Here is a 15,482-nt window from a genome sequence, read left to right on the forward strand (position 1 = left end):
CAGAACCCCCCCTCCCCTCTCCCGGGAAATTATCGACTGCACGCCATCACAGTCATGTCACCGATCCAGCGGCTCCGCATAAAAGCTCTACACCGAAAACATGGATTTAAACCACCACCTCCTGCATTTTTCCAATGCCAAACGCATCGCCTGCTTTACAATGGTAGTGACTGGGACGCCTGCTTCGCCACATGACGTAAGGTGGCGCCCCAGTCTTAAACAGGATCCGGGGTCGTGTCCCAGACCGTATCTGAATGCGAGAGCGGCATGTGCCTGGTTTCCAAGGCAACCGATGCTCGAAGACCTCCGAAGTAGCGGAACTCTGACCAGCGATAAAAAAACTTGGTGCCGTGGCTGAGCACGTTATTGCCTACGTTGCCGCTTTCCGCCACGCGTCGCCCCGAAATTACGTCACGTAACTGAAGCACTGGGAAGGCTAGCGATTTGGGAAGAGTAGCAGGAGTAGAGGAAAATGGCTCGGTTGGCTGCTCGGGGTGATACCATTGGCATTGGAACAAGAGTTTTGTACAAACCTACACAAGGAGAGGCGATATGACAGCATCAAGTTAATTCGAGGAAAGTCAAATATCATGAGAACACATCATACACTGACTCTCAGATGTACGAAAGTTGGAGGCAGCAATCGTCGTAGTTGACTACTCTGGCAATCTTTCCGACTGTGAGTCTCCTACATACACGAACAAAGAAGCGGTAGTTGGAGCCATCCTCTTGGCAATCCGACTAGCGGAAGTATCATAAGCATAACATGATTACAGACTCTCAAAGGGCTTTACACTGTTGGATGCAGGCAGAATACCTAACCGCTTCGTTAAGATATTCCCATTCACAATGAAGGAAGGTAACGACGTAACCAGGACACCCGGGCACCACGGTTTCAAGATATTGAGGCACCGACCAAGAGGCATGCGAACTCACACACCGTGCTTTTTACGACCACGGATACCCACTCGTAAACCTACGTCTAGGAACACGATCTTCCCCCGCGCTGCAAGGGGGTCTCAATGCCGAAAAATTGCATCTCTGTGGAGGATAATCCAACACAAGTATCTACAAATAAATGTGGGCGAAGATGTTGGGTGGGAACATCGCACACTAAATTAAAACTCTGCTAAATTCGGGGAAACATCCACCTTCTTCCACCCAACCTAGGCACGTACAGGGATATGCTCAGGGGCGGACAATTCAGGCGTTATATATCCCACTTCCAACGAAACATGGGAGACCGCTTTGACTGGTTCATTACCTCAAGATCAACGCGAACTGATTAGGAAGGCAAGAGAAGGAGTTGCTGCATACATGGCCCTAGACTTTCATGTTCCACCTTTGAGCTCTCTAACATTTGTTTACCCCCTTCTCCAAAACCCCAATATTTCTTCCGCAACAAAGATCTTCTCTATCTTTCTCTTGTCGCAGAAAAGCAGTAACGGTAAGTCCGGCCCAGACATTAGACATTGAACACAAGACCGACAAGACATCACCAACCAAACGCATTAACACGGACACGTTCAAATACTCGTTTTTCCCACGCACCATTTCAGACTGGAACCAGGTAACCGAATCACGTCCTTCCGCTACTGGGTAACTGTGCATTGTTTCTTGTGTATGTTTTATTGCATAGCTCTCTGCATTGCACCATGCCCTCCTGCTTGGACCGAAGTGTGGTCTGCAGTATTAAACAAGCAAGCAAACAAACAAACAAAGAAACAAAGAAACAAACAAACAAACAAACAAACAAACAAACAAACAAACAAACAAACAAACAAACAAACAAACAAACAAACAAACAAACAAACAAACAAATAAATAAATAAATAAATAAATAAATAAATAAATAAATAAATAAATAAATAAATAAATAAATAAATAAATAAATAAATAAATAAATAAATAAATAAATAAATAAATAAATAAATAAATACTTTGAAACACTGCCACTGCCACGTTCTCGCTCAAACTGACCAACACTCCGCAGCAGCAGCATTTCACGCTCACATCTTCAGCCACAGAAGTGCAGAGGGACTCAGTCTCTCCTGGGCCACGGCGATTGAACACCCTTGCTGCCAGCCTTTCTCTCTTCGCTGATCTTCAGTGGCCATGAAGCACAGATCGTGAATGCATGCAGCCACTCCGTTCCAAAACCTTCCCTGGGAGCAAAGTAACACTATCGCGTCATACATCCTGAGACCCGAACGTGTAGATGTCATCTTCATCTTTTTGTTCCTACTCTTGGCGTTCATTCGCAGGCAGTGAGGAGAACTCCACCAGCCTGGAAAGCTTTGCAAGGGTTGCAGAAATTATACCTCTGTTCGACAAGATTCCCCCCAAGAGAGGTAAGCACGCTCAGCGCAGCTCGCACATCTCGGTTAACTCTGCGCGTTTATCGGTGCAGCTTTTCTTGGTTTCGCTTTTTTGGAAGACGAATTCTGACTGCTGTTTACAACATGGGGAAAGAGGATAATTTTTTTTTGTTTCGGCATTGAGCGCCACAAAAGGCAAGGCGAGAGCAAAGTTTGAAGAACTTCACACAGCGTTGCTAAGCGCATAAAAGATCTGAAGAGAGTGTACTTTTGTGAAACTCGAAACCGGGCCACAGCTTTTGAGGACATCAAGCCACATTGCTGAATAGGGCAGCCATGGGGGCCCTGATCGGAGTGTTAGGGCCGCATTATCAGTGACGTCGAGATGCCGCCACATACGAAAACAACGGCAGCTGCTGAGATTGACAAGTCCAAAGGGCATGCACTGCACGAGATTGATTGATTGATTGATCGATCGATTGATTGATTGATCGATCGATTGATTGATTGATTGATTGATTGATTGATTGATTGATTGATTGATTGATTGATTGATTGATTGATTGATTGATTGATTGATTGATTGATTGAAACGTTTTTTGAGATGCAGGGGATTGGGAAGGAGGGAGAAAAACTGTGGTTGATTCCTCTGTCATAGGAATCGGTAAAACACGAAAATAAAATGTGCAGCGAAATCTGCAGCTAAGCATGATTTGCGAGTCGGCGGCTGTCTTGTGGTTGAGCTTGGCGAGCAACGTTCTGCTGGCGGGTCGCTTCGGTAAAGGTGTACTGGCATCATTTCCGTGACGGATACGACGTCAGTGAAATCTTGGTGTTTTCCGACATAAAACACTTTCGTGTTAACATATAAAACACGAAAACGAACAACCTGAAGTAAACGTACTCTTTCGTACTAAAGGTTGCTTCCCCGCAAGAACACCCTTTGTGCAGAGGTGCACCCTTTACAGGCCGCTTGCTTCGTTGTACTGCCGTCACTTTGTACTGCCGTTGTACTGCCGTGACGGATATGACGTAAGTGAAATCTTCGTGAATCCCGGAATAAAACACTTTCGTGTTGAAAGAGAATGAGCTGCGGGGGCCATTTTAGTTCGGTAGGCCGCGTGCCCTTCGCAGCCATCCTGGCCCGAAAGATAAGTAACTCCTGGTCTTCAGGTCGTCTGCTGCGCAGCAAGCTCTCCCTCTGCTCGAGGGAGGGGGATGAGGAGTTGGCAGGACAGAGCAGTACGAGGTGGGGCGTTGTGTTAGGCGTATCGGGGCAGTGAGGGAAATGGTAGGGGTAGCTAGTTGGTGAGATACAAAATTTTAGGACAACACTCGAAGTGAAGGCGGTTGGATCGCTCTAGCGCCGCGTATGCTTTGTATCAACGAAAATGCTATAAATGCCATGTTGACAACATTGTGGGGGTCTTGGGACTCTACCGAAACGGAAAAACCGGGGGGCAAAGCGTTGACCGATACACCACGAGGGTGTGTGATATGGAATTTGTTAAGTTTAACAGTAGGTGCCCCTAACGCCGTGCCTAACGAGGTGTTATAGAACGGCAAACACATTGTGCGTCTAACTGCGGGTACGCGTTAGCGTCGTTAGACTGTAAGGTCAGGCCTGACGACAGGAAAATCCTGGGGAGAGCGGGACGGCCGCCTACGTCGGGTGTGTGTGTGTGCGTGTGTGTGCGTGGGCGCGCGTGTGTGTGTGGACGTGTGTGTGCAGCAGGTGAAGAAACGTCATGCAATGAAGAAACGAAACAGCAGGTACCGGGAATAGAGCCAGTAGGAAGGACGACGTGGCGCAATTTTTTTTTCATTGGGGTATAAAGGTAGACGATTTCGCTGTGAAACGAAACAAAAAATAACAACTGGCTGTGCTGATTTCTGCATAACCTCGTATAAAGAGCTACAGTTCCAGGTGGGCTGATTTACGCCTGTCGGCATTGTCGCAGTTCGGGACATGGCCCGCGTCATGGCGAGAGACTACGTCGTCTTCGCCGAGGCACCCGACAACGAAGAGAGTAAGTTGTGGGGCAACTGTTTCCGCGGCCGTGAAAACCCAAGGATGGTGCGGGCTAAGGCGAAGGAAATCCACTTTTTAATGCAAGAATAACAACTTCGGTTTCCAGGGATGCTCGAAAAATAATTCGGGCGACATGTTGGTACTAGTTACTTTTCGGTGCGCAACCATAGATCCGTTTTTGTTCTATTGAGGCACCTTGATTTGCTTATGATGGTTCTTCGTGCTCTTCTAAGACACCTTCGTTTGCTATGTGCATGTAATCCGCCGATTTAGAGACGCTGGTGCGGATACACCCCATTCTTAAATCCTTAATCGGGGGCTCAGTAACGCTCTCAGCGATAAGAAATGGATAACGTTAATCTTCATCACTGCGTATAGTGCACAGTTGCAGCTAGGGTCAGTGTCACAGATAACCCATCAGGAAATAAAACAGCATTACAAAAGTCTAAAAAGGCAATTCGCTGTTATTCTTGACTGTGGTATGAAGATTGCGCATGCTCCAAATTTGGCTTATGATTATATCCTGCGGACCGAACCAGCGGTTTCTTTCTTTTAGCTCGATCATCTATACGCCGAAGAGTGCGGTGCCATTCATGCTTGTGCCCAATTTGCTGATCGGTTTCTAACCATTTTAGCACACGCTCGGTGATATCTTTCCTAACTGCTTGTTTTCTCTTTCGCTACATCGTTTTTTACATGTAAATAAAACAAAAGCATATGCGTGAACCCAGTCCACGACGACTACTCCGTGCAATGCACTTCGTACAATCTGCACTCGGATAGGGATATTATTTAGGTTCATTTGTCCGTGAGAGCGGTTATCCACAGTTTGGATTGGCTGGGAAATCGTTGGTACACAGTGTAACGAGTCATTCATTCTCCTTTTAAATCGAAGCTTTTTATGACTAGACGAAATAAAAGCCTTTCGTCTCGTGTATGCAAAAAAACCGTCTGGCGCAACCCCATGCATACGCACGCGTGAAAAAAACCAGGTTGGAGAGGAGTTAGAAGTAACGGGAGAGATATATTTTAGATGACTGGTAAGTGGAAATGGGGCCCCGGAGGGAGCGAACACACGGGTAAACGCCGTCTGCACGTCACAGCTTTAAGCATGTGTACGAAGTGCATGGGCGCATTTTTTAAGTGCAGAATCCGTTATGGGCTCGCCTTGTCGTCGTAGCTCGCTCGCTGGACCCAAGTAGATCTCCACACGGCGTGCCGTCGTCGCGGAGTAATTCAGAAAGCCAAGCGGTTTATATACTATTCTCGGAACAGCGCGAAGGGACGAGGACAGACGGGACACTGTGTGCCATCTACGCCTCGTCCTCGTCCCTTTGCGCTGTTCTGAGAATGCTATACCAACACTCCCAAGCGTATGCGTCGGCTTATATAGTCACAAGCGTTCGAAACCCGTGAACCGCTGGCGCTTGTCATACATCTCCCCTTTGTTTAGCGCAAAGAAAACTGCAGGTACATGAGGCAAAATATACGTAATTAACCGGCAGCGCCCACGTTCATTTAGTTAGGAACGCTCGTTGGGTTGCGAAAAAAAGTAAGCGAAAAAAAGTGGCAGTGCAACGCCGCCCCGTGTGGGAGGAAAAAAAGCAAGTACAAAAAGAACAGAGCTCCCGCTGGCGCAGTTTCAGGCAGCGGGCGCGCGAGCACTTCGAAGGCGGGAAATTTGAATTGCTTTGGGTGGTAGCAGTGAGCGAATAACGGCGCTACAGTCCATTATGGCGAATCACTGCTCTGCACTTCTGACAGCGCTCACATTGAGTGGATCGGCTTTAGTTTTGATGAGCACGACCGGTAGGTCACGTGACGTCGTTTTCGTGCAGCGCCACACCACGTCCAGCGTCACAACTCCAGCGGTGGGAGCAACAGTCGCCTTCATGGGCTGGAGATCTTGTGAGAGGCACGTATGAAGAAAGCCCTGTCGTCTAGTAATTTCATGGCACCTGGGACTGGAACACACCGGTGGGATTTAATTCCTGGTTGCAACGTGTCGACACTGTTCGTATTCATTGATGGCTGCCGAACTGCATTGTGGTACAAAAAAAGTGCAAGTTCCGATGGTGCAACTGACAGCCGGGCACAATTTGTAATCCGTTTGCAGCGCTACCTCGAAACAGCCCGCGGGGACATAAGCCTTCTATTTGTTTTTGATGGCTGCATTACTAGCAAAAAATAAACGTCAGCTCTGAAATTTTAATTTGAAGACAAGAATATGAGTGGTGTCCGGAGTGCGTTTGTGAAACACTTAAAATGTTTGAAATACGTGCATCTAGGCTCGCAGTGACTTGCCCACTAATGTACTAACCAAATAAAGACTTTTTGCCGACGACTGCGTTTTATACTCTCCAATCTGTAAAACCGGTAAACTTCAACATGATTTAGACGTAATTGTAGCTTGGTGTGATAAATCACTTAGGCCATATGTAAAATGATGTCATTCACCCGAAAAATGAGCTCAGCAAAGTACACCTATACCATAAAGTCTGTTCCCATTAGCCCTACACTATCATACAAATATCTCGGAGTGCATCTGTCATCGTCGCTATCATGGTCAACCCAAAATCAACTGTTCAGGGGCCTCACGCACTACTTGCGCCGCAACTTAAAGTTAGCCTCGCCAGACATTAGAAAGTTGGCTTATGAAACTTATGTACGACTGAAACTAGAATATGCTTGTTCAATTTGGCACCCATCACAAACATATCTTACTAACGATTTAGAATAGATTCAAAAACGCGCTGCCCGTTTTATTTACTCCCAATACTCTAACGATGTCAGTGTTACCACACTAAGAATCATTGAACCTGCCATCACTTGAATCTCGTCGTATCATTTCTCGATTGTGTCTATGCATGCTTTCTATATCATCGCCCTCAATCACGACACGTCCTCCTGCAACCATCACACAGAACTTCATCCCGCATAAACCACAGCCACCCTATCGCATTAATAAACAGACACACTTTTTCAATAATTACCTCCTTCTTCTCCAATGGGATAATACTGTGGAACAAACTACCTGATAATATAGTCACATGCAATAACCGCCAAACTTTCCGCAATAAACTAAAAAGTCACATGTGTCGATCTAATTGAATGTGCTGTTTCCCTGCCAATGTTTATGATACTTTTGAACTACTGCATAAATTGTTGTCATTGTTCCCTGAAAGCTTGCCCTTTGTACCTGTACTTTTTATTTGCATTTGGTAATGTTTACTTTGTACTTTGCATTTTGTACCTTTTGTATTATCATTGTATTATCATTGTTCTCTGGATGTTTACGCTTGATACCCTTTGAGTTTTGTTGCGTTGTTTATTGTACCTTTATGTATTGTTTATTATACCTAATTTCATTTCATTTATTTATTTATTTCACCTTATAATGTGGAATAAATAAATAAAATGAAATTAGGTTTTCGGGATTTTTTTTTTTGTCGCTGATACCTCAATCGTCAGACAGGCACAAAAAAAGCGGCGACTATCATCCGCTGCCCCTCCACCCTCACCCCAAACACCTCCTTTTAGGGGTTCGGGCTGTCCGTATCATTTCGTCGTCCTATCATGTCGTCGTGGTATCATGTAGTCACATTACTAAAACACCAGGGCACTCGTTTTCCAACGCTTCGCGCTAGAACGCTTCGTGCTTTAAAAACACGAGACTTATAGCAAAGCTGTATACCTCTACCTCTTAACAGTTTCATCTCTGTGGGCTAAAACGCCAAGGCGCCAAGAATACACGTACACACACTTCATGCTTCGCCTCTCCCCAGGTTTCACGTCAGTGGAGATGGCCCAGGATTTTTTTTTTAAACCGGCACTATCATTTCGTTTGAATGTGACACGTCGCACGCAAGCCACCAAGCACAATTGTGAAAAATCAGATCTTTGTTGCACCCTTGCTTGTACAAAACCACGTTACGCCAAAACTTGCATTGCGTTACAATTTACAACGTTCTGTGTGGGTTTTTCGCCTATGCAGTGTACGTACAAATGCTCGATGCGAGTAAAATGCGCAACCTTTTTTTTGGCACTTTTGGTTGCTGGCATACTTGTCTTGGTTAGAATTTTCTGACCTGTTGTTTTTGCATACTGTTAATATTTGTAAATAGACAGTTTGAAGATCTCTGCGCCAGGACGGCTTCTTTCGCTACCTAACTTGACACCGTGGGCCGTTGGAGATAGCTGAACTCGGTGCTTCAAAATATCGAGAATTTGATTAATAACTATCGCTTTTAAGGACTTACTTTGTTGTGCGTTTTCATTGTCAAAAGCTGCAAGATTTGACGAACGCCTTCACCCGGCCGCGTGAGTAATTGTTCTCTTCGTGCTCCTTCCGATTTGTGCTTTTCGACTTCCTCGCTGATGGAACAGTTTGTGACACAAATGTCATTTCGCTATACCTCTTATGCAGTCGTTCTGCTGCCTGTTAAATTGGCCTGGAAGGATCCCCCGTTAGCAGGGTGCGGACATAGGACAAACCAGCTTCAACGCACCCGCTGTGGCCACCGGTTACAGCTACAGGGCAGATACTTGTATAATAAACGTTTCGATTTTTTTTTTGTATAATCGAATGTTTGTTTTAAGGTATCTTGATGGGGCTAGGGTGACCGTGCTGATTAATAAAGGTAAACCGATGCTGATCCCTGATGGTAGTTTTCGATGGAGCCTGTGTTGTCGTACTTTACGTGTAGCGTTCTGTCTGGTGCGTCATATGGACGATCTTGTTTAGTAAGATTTCTCTACTAAGTTTTGCTTATCTGTTTACCAAAGTATTGTGAAGTTTTTTCATTTGCCCAGCGACTTTAGGCGTACTGACTGTTAGTAACTACTGCATAATCGATTACTGGTTTCTCGATAGCAGACCATCTGAACAAGACAATCTGGGCAGACAATCTGAAAATACTTTCTGATAATTTTAAGACTTCGCGTTCTATGACTACTCGAGAACTTCACTTGGCAGAGATGCTACAGTTGGAATGGCTTGCTGGGGTGATGATGCTGAATAAACTTTTAACGAATCCCAATCCGACTCCGCGTGCAAAGGCAGACCAGTGGGGGGACTCCTTATTCCTGGATCTGGCTGGCCACCCGGGCCCGTCTCGCCATGTTAAGCTGGGAGCCGGGTTCAGAGCTGGACAGCTGCGCCGCCCACTGTGAGAGGGAGGGGTGGGGATTGGGAGAGAGGTCGCGTGTGTGGGAGCATTCCCATACGATGTGATAAAGAGTACCTCTTTCGGGGCAAAAGTTGCACTGTGGTGAGTGAGAGGATGTTACCGTTTTTGAAGATCCAATTTGAAGATCCAATAAATTATTCCTTAGATCACTTTGTTCTGTCGTAAGCAGAAACCATTTAAGAATGGAAGAAAAAGAAAACGTTTAACGCGAACTTTGTAATCTTTCTTCTGTTTACTCTTCTTGTGTAGTTTTTTCAGGTTTATTTCTTTGCATTTTTTTAGCATTTAGTTTGTATTTGTTTTCAATGTTTGTTTATTTCACTACTGTGGAGCACCGGCTTCCTGGCCAATCAACTTGTGTAGGCGTGCATCTTTATGCACCCCCGCTATATTTCGACTGCAAATGAATCACAAGACACTTATCCTAACCAAACTGAGGCTGCCACCACGAGTTTGCGTCATATTGCGCATTACCAGTGGAACGGCGGAAATCTATAGAGCTTTAGAGTTGAAAGGTGAGAAACACGGTCCTGTAGCACTCGTGGCACCAACGATCAGTACTGTTCAAGAACGTGGAGTCCTGAGCTGAGGATGATGCTGAGAAAGACTTTCGTCGCACGTGAAGCCGTTTTCGCATACTACCAGGGGCCAAGCACATCGTGCAACGTAAGACGCGGTGTGGTTAGCTTCCCAAGGTCGCCTTACCGCACTGGTGGGGTAAATCGCACAAAGTAGGGCGGCTAAGTAGGGAGTAAGTATTGGTCTGCAGTCTTCGAAGTGTGGTGGCCTCTACTCTTTGTTAACTGGGGATACAGAGTCTGGAATTCCCTTCTGACTTGGCGGTAGTAACAGAGAATGTCAGCATACTTGGCAACTGCATGGTCCTGTTGGTCTTTTTATGAGAATCCAGCCTCGTGGATTAAGGAGCATATTCGGGTGTAAGACATCCTCGCTGTGGAAGACGTATTGTTGGGCAGGCTATGTAATGCCGATGGCCGACAATGGGTGGATGGCAACAGGAAATGCATCGGACGGCATAGGGAACAGCGGAACGACGAAACCTGGGAAAGCGGGGCGAACAGCTGTTGAGTCAAATACCGAGAAAGCTGCGACACCATCAGAGTAACGCTTGTTCGGCGGAACTTCCGAACACCTTGAGAAATATCAGCATTGTAGACAGCTTAAATTGGGACTGCAGAGGAGGAAAACGAGAAGGCGAGGAAAAGTGAAAATATTACTATACGCCTCGAGCTTCGCGATCGCTGCGCCGCCTGCCGCCGCTTCTCCGCGGCGTTTATAAGGGATCAGCACTGGCGTGGCTGATAGGGGCTCATGAAGTGTTTTGGTTCTCTTTCACTTCTTTTAAATGCAGAGCATTTCAGTAACTCACGATGTCACCCGCGTTGACGTCCGTAGTCCGCACCGTCGTTGTCCCTACTATATAAAAAAAAAAAAACTATCCGGCGCCCGGTTTCGAACCCTCGACCCTGCGGGCGGAACGCAATGTACATGGTGCTCTGCCCACTGCGCCACAAAGCCGACACAGATTGGGACGCTACGAACGCGCCTTATATCGTTGACTCATTCAAATTACTGCTGACGAGCGCTCTCTCGTCAGCAGTTGCCACAAGTGCAACAACATTAACGTAACGCAAACTACTTAACGTCGTGCGCCCCCCGAAATGCTCTGCATTTGATCGTGCCCCTCGCGAGGGGGATGTTTCACTGCGTTTAAAGATTGGGATAACTCTAGCTATTTGCCTTTCCGCGCCCTCAACAACTTGTTATGGTGACATCTGTAAGCAAATAGTACGTTTAAGACACTTCACAAACAGCTGCGCCTTGGTAGAGAGCTCGAACGACGACCAGAGCCAGCCGGGGATGCGGTTCTGTACGCTTCTTGGCCGCTATTGGGCGTCGGCGAAGCAGCATATCAGCACTGTCCCCTCCGAACGTCAGCACAAGTAAATTCTTTTGTTTCTCCGTTTAGACATGTCACTGGCACAGTGCGATGTTTGTTTGGTTTTCCAGCGCGGCAACGAATGCGGCTTTATTTCGAATATATACGACGCAGGAAAATGTTTCGGTGATGTAATTAGCCTATGCCTCACAATAACGTGTGCCTTTTATAGGAATATGAGCCACGCGAAAATGTTAAGTATATTCCAAGGATGTGCGTCTTTAAATAGGTGCCAACTCACGTTTTATAGCATGAACCAGGGAAAGGAAAAATAAATGGTCTGCAAGTCCAGAATAAACAAAAGTTCGTACGGGGCCGAAAATACTTCAGTGCAGTTGCGGAAATGCCAAATACGTTGGTCTAAACATAAGCCCCGTAACTCCCCAGACCAAACTATAGATGCGACATGCACTTCTATTTCGCAAGACACAGGATAGGACACAGGAGTTTGCAAGACACAGGATCACACGCACAAGCTTCACGTTCACCTTAGTTTTGCTTTTACACTTTAGCGAACAGCTGATTACTCGGCGGACGCGTTTTTTTTTAGGTATACAGGGAAGGCAGTTCACAAGCGATAAAAAGAGGAGTGTGGTATCCGATACGCCTTCCAATTTCAGTTAGTAATACATTCTGCAGGCTACCTGTGTCATATGACGATGTTTTGAAGAAGCGTTTAGTCGCGGACGCTGATTACTTTATAAGCCTGTCTCCGCGCTGTTTGCAGAGGAAATATGAATGTTTGCGAGCGCTCACCTCGCGACAAGACGAAACAGCATAAATATTTTGTCGTGTGCCGATTCCCGTATGTAATTTTGCATTATCCATCGTACATATTTCGTAAAATGATCATTAAATTTATGCCACAGTGGCTTGTTCAGGGTAGTGATCAATATCTGAGGTATGATATCTGCAAGCATAACTGGCCTGCTGTGAGGTGGGAGGGCTTCGCTAGATTATGTAAGCCTACAAAACCAATTTACACCGTAGTCTATAGCCGTAGCATGACCATATGAGGAAACGCTGCTTACGGAGGCACTGTTAGAGAATTTCAGAGCAGTGGAATGACAATCAGCTCCATGCATACGCCGGTTTCGCGACGCCCGTCTGTGACACACACCTGGCGCTTATACAGACCGAATGTACCACACTAAGATCAGTCACAGTTATCTACACTCTCGTAGATACACCACATTTGCGAACAGAGCGACTGCTCCACATAAACATGTATTTCAAAAGCATACAAAACGGTAAATCTCAATCGTAAACGTGCGGCAAAAGCAGCGCGGCAGTGGGGAGCGGGCCGGTGCCTCCCGCGGCTGCTTTCGAAACGGGACGCTAGGGGGATTTCAGTGGCGCCGCAACTAGCCGCTACAGGCAGCGCTCGAGACGTATTCCGTCATTATAGTTTCGGACTAGAAGCTTCGCTGTGAGTATAGTGCGTGGTCGGTGCCCAAAAGGGCGATTCCTCAGCCCCGCGGGTTCGAATACACCGCGGCTGGTGTTTGTCGAGGAGGGCGCCACGCGGCCCCGAATAATTGGTGAGGAGTGGGAGCTGCTCGTTCCTGATGGCACCGTGTTAGCATATCGAACGGTGGGAACGTACGCAATCCGTGATTGAATATAAGCTATAGGTTGTATTCACTCGCGTGGAAAGCACGCGGGCAACCATGTGCGTGCGCCGCCATCCCGAGCGTCTGTGTTGCTACGGGGACGCCGCACTGGTTACGTCGGAATCGGGGGTACGAGATTGGAGTACTTGTCCTTGCTGGTGCCAGAAAAAAACACAGTGCATGACTACAGCGAGCTGTTCGATTTCCAAACCTGCCCCACTCCGAAGCCGAATACTGATACGTGCAGTACCCTGCGATCTACTTATCGCCAGACACGGTTGAAATCGTCGCACGACTAGGCGGAGCGGTAAAAACTTCGGAGTCTACGTATGCATGCAACTGCGCCTTGATGGACTGAGTCGCGTGCATGCGTGCAAGGGAAAGCCGATTGCCACTCAATGTCTGTCATCGGTTCAAGGACAACAACCGAAATAATGTTGCTGAAAATTTTACCGCGTTGAAGCCAAACGTAAGGGATACAGTGCTTGATTGCCCGTTAATTTTGCACACGTCTTTATGTTGTTCTTGTGTGTGCAAACCAGTTAAGTATGCTTCGTCTGTAAAATAATCTTTGACAATGACCTGACATGGAATTCTCATCTAGCATACGTCTGTAAAAAGCTGCGCGCACTTTCGTGCATTATGTACTACAACTTCCGTTAAGTTTATGCCGTTATCAGTGCGGAATATTATTTTGCATGCGTTGGGCTACAGTGTTCTTCGTTACGGTATTACAGTGTAGGGAAACTGCGCAGCTCGATCGCAGCAGAGGCTGAATTCCATCTCTGCTCAAAAATGTAGCCTATATAGTCTATGCCTCCCCGGAAGTGCAAATATTTTCGCAAAGTTACAATTTCCCAATTTCACTACGCTGTTCATGAAAACAACCGTGTTAAAGCATTTTTGGACGAGTGACTACAAAGAAAAATACATTCCTACGAGTAGCCTTAGGCCAAGAGATCTGTATCGGGCAAGGTATGGTCAAACAATGCGGCGCTACTATGTTCCGTCGTCCTTCAATAAACTGTCACCCAGTATATTCGAAGTGAACAGTCGTCGTAAACTGAAAAATCGCCTATACGGGCATTTTGCTGTGAAGTTGCCGGACTCTGTTTGCCCCTGATACCCACCTCTATTGGCTCGTTTGCTATGTTTCCCGCCACTCCGTGGCAGAGTGTAGCCTGTAATGGGTTTGTAGTTTACCTTGTTTATTTTTTTTCTCACTCGCGGTTATATTGTACCATCTTGAATAGATGATTCTGTTAGTTTCATGTTCGGCTATGTCACGAAGGACCGAGGGCGTTTGGGAACGGAAATCATCCGTGGATTCCCCATGGTGACGCTGCGAGGCACGCCGCAGACGATGCACGCTGGTGTGTTAGTTCTGCGAGATACGGGCGCAAAGCGCATGCGCAGGCACAGTGAGAACTGTCATGGCGGTTTTCAGTGTTGCCAAGCGAAGAAATCGCCCGCTACATTTTTCAGTGAATACCATCTATAGCCAGTTATTTCCATCACCTACAGGGCATGCAACATTATGCGGAAGTGTCGTTTGTGAGGGAAGACGAATGAAGAAAAAAAAGGAAAGAGGCTTCCCCCTCATCCTGCTCCTCCTCCTAATCTTTATCATCATAATCATGATCATAATCAGCCCCCTCGTCATCATGTCATCACCATGATACTCGTGTCCCTTATCATAATCACCATAAACCTAAGCATCATGCACATAACCATCATAATTATACTCATCATCATCATCACCACCACCATCGGCTGCTGTCCGTCGGCGGTTCTCTTCGCTGCGCTAACGACACCCGAGTCTCTCGTTATCAGCGCCAAATTTATTATAATTTGTGCCACTGCCGCTTGGATTTTGCCCCACATGAATCTTTATGTTACCCTTCACTGTTGAATTTACTAACCAGTTCGTTTATGGTACTCGATCGTGCAGCGCATCTTCAGGTTCGCCTTTTTTTCCAAATTATTAACTGAAACAAATTATTGGAAAGGTTCTCGTTATATACTTTTACATTAGAATTTTTTCTCAAAATTTTTCGATTCCATTCCATGATATTTTTCATCAATTTTCGTACCGCCTAGTTCTATTTCCTGCCCATTTTTTTCGTACGAAATAACAACCCGTCTTAGCCAGACCCAGTGAGTTAGTGCGCGCCTTAACCTTCTAAGGCGCCGCAACCGCCACCACAAGAAGAAGAAGAAGAAGAAGACGAACGACAAAAGAAGCGGGCGACGACGCACGAATAGTTCTCGACCGCATCTGCGCCTAATCAAGCCGAACAAGAACTAGGACGGCCTTGCATCTAAAAGGGTGAGCTAGGCTCGCTAAGCTTGCTTTCCCGCTTCCATGGA

The sequence above is a fragment of the Haemaphysalis longicornis genome, unplaced genomic scaffold, assembly GCF_048455015.1.
Source record: "Haemaphysalis longicornis isolate Haplotype H1 unplaced genomic scaffold, Haemaphysalis longicornis Haplotype H1 scaffold_2, whole genome shotgun sequence".
Taxonomy (NCBI): Eukaryota; Metazoa; Arthropoda; class Arachnida; order Ixodida; family Ixodidae; genus Haemaphysalis; species Haemaphysalis longicornis.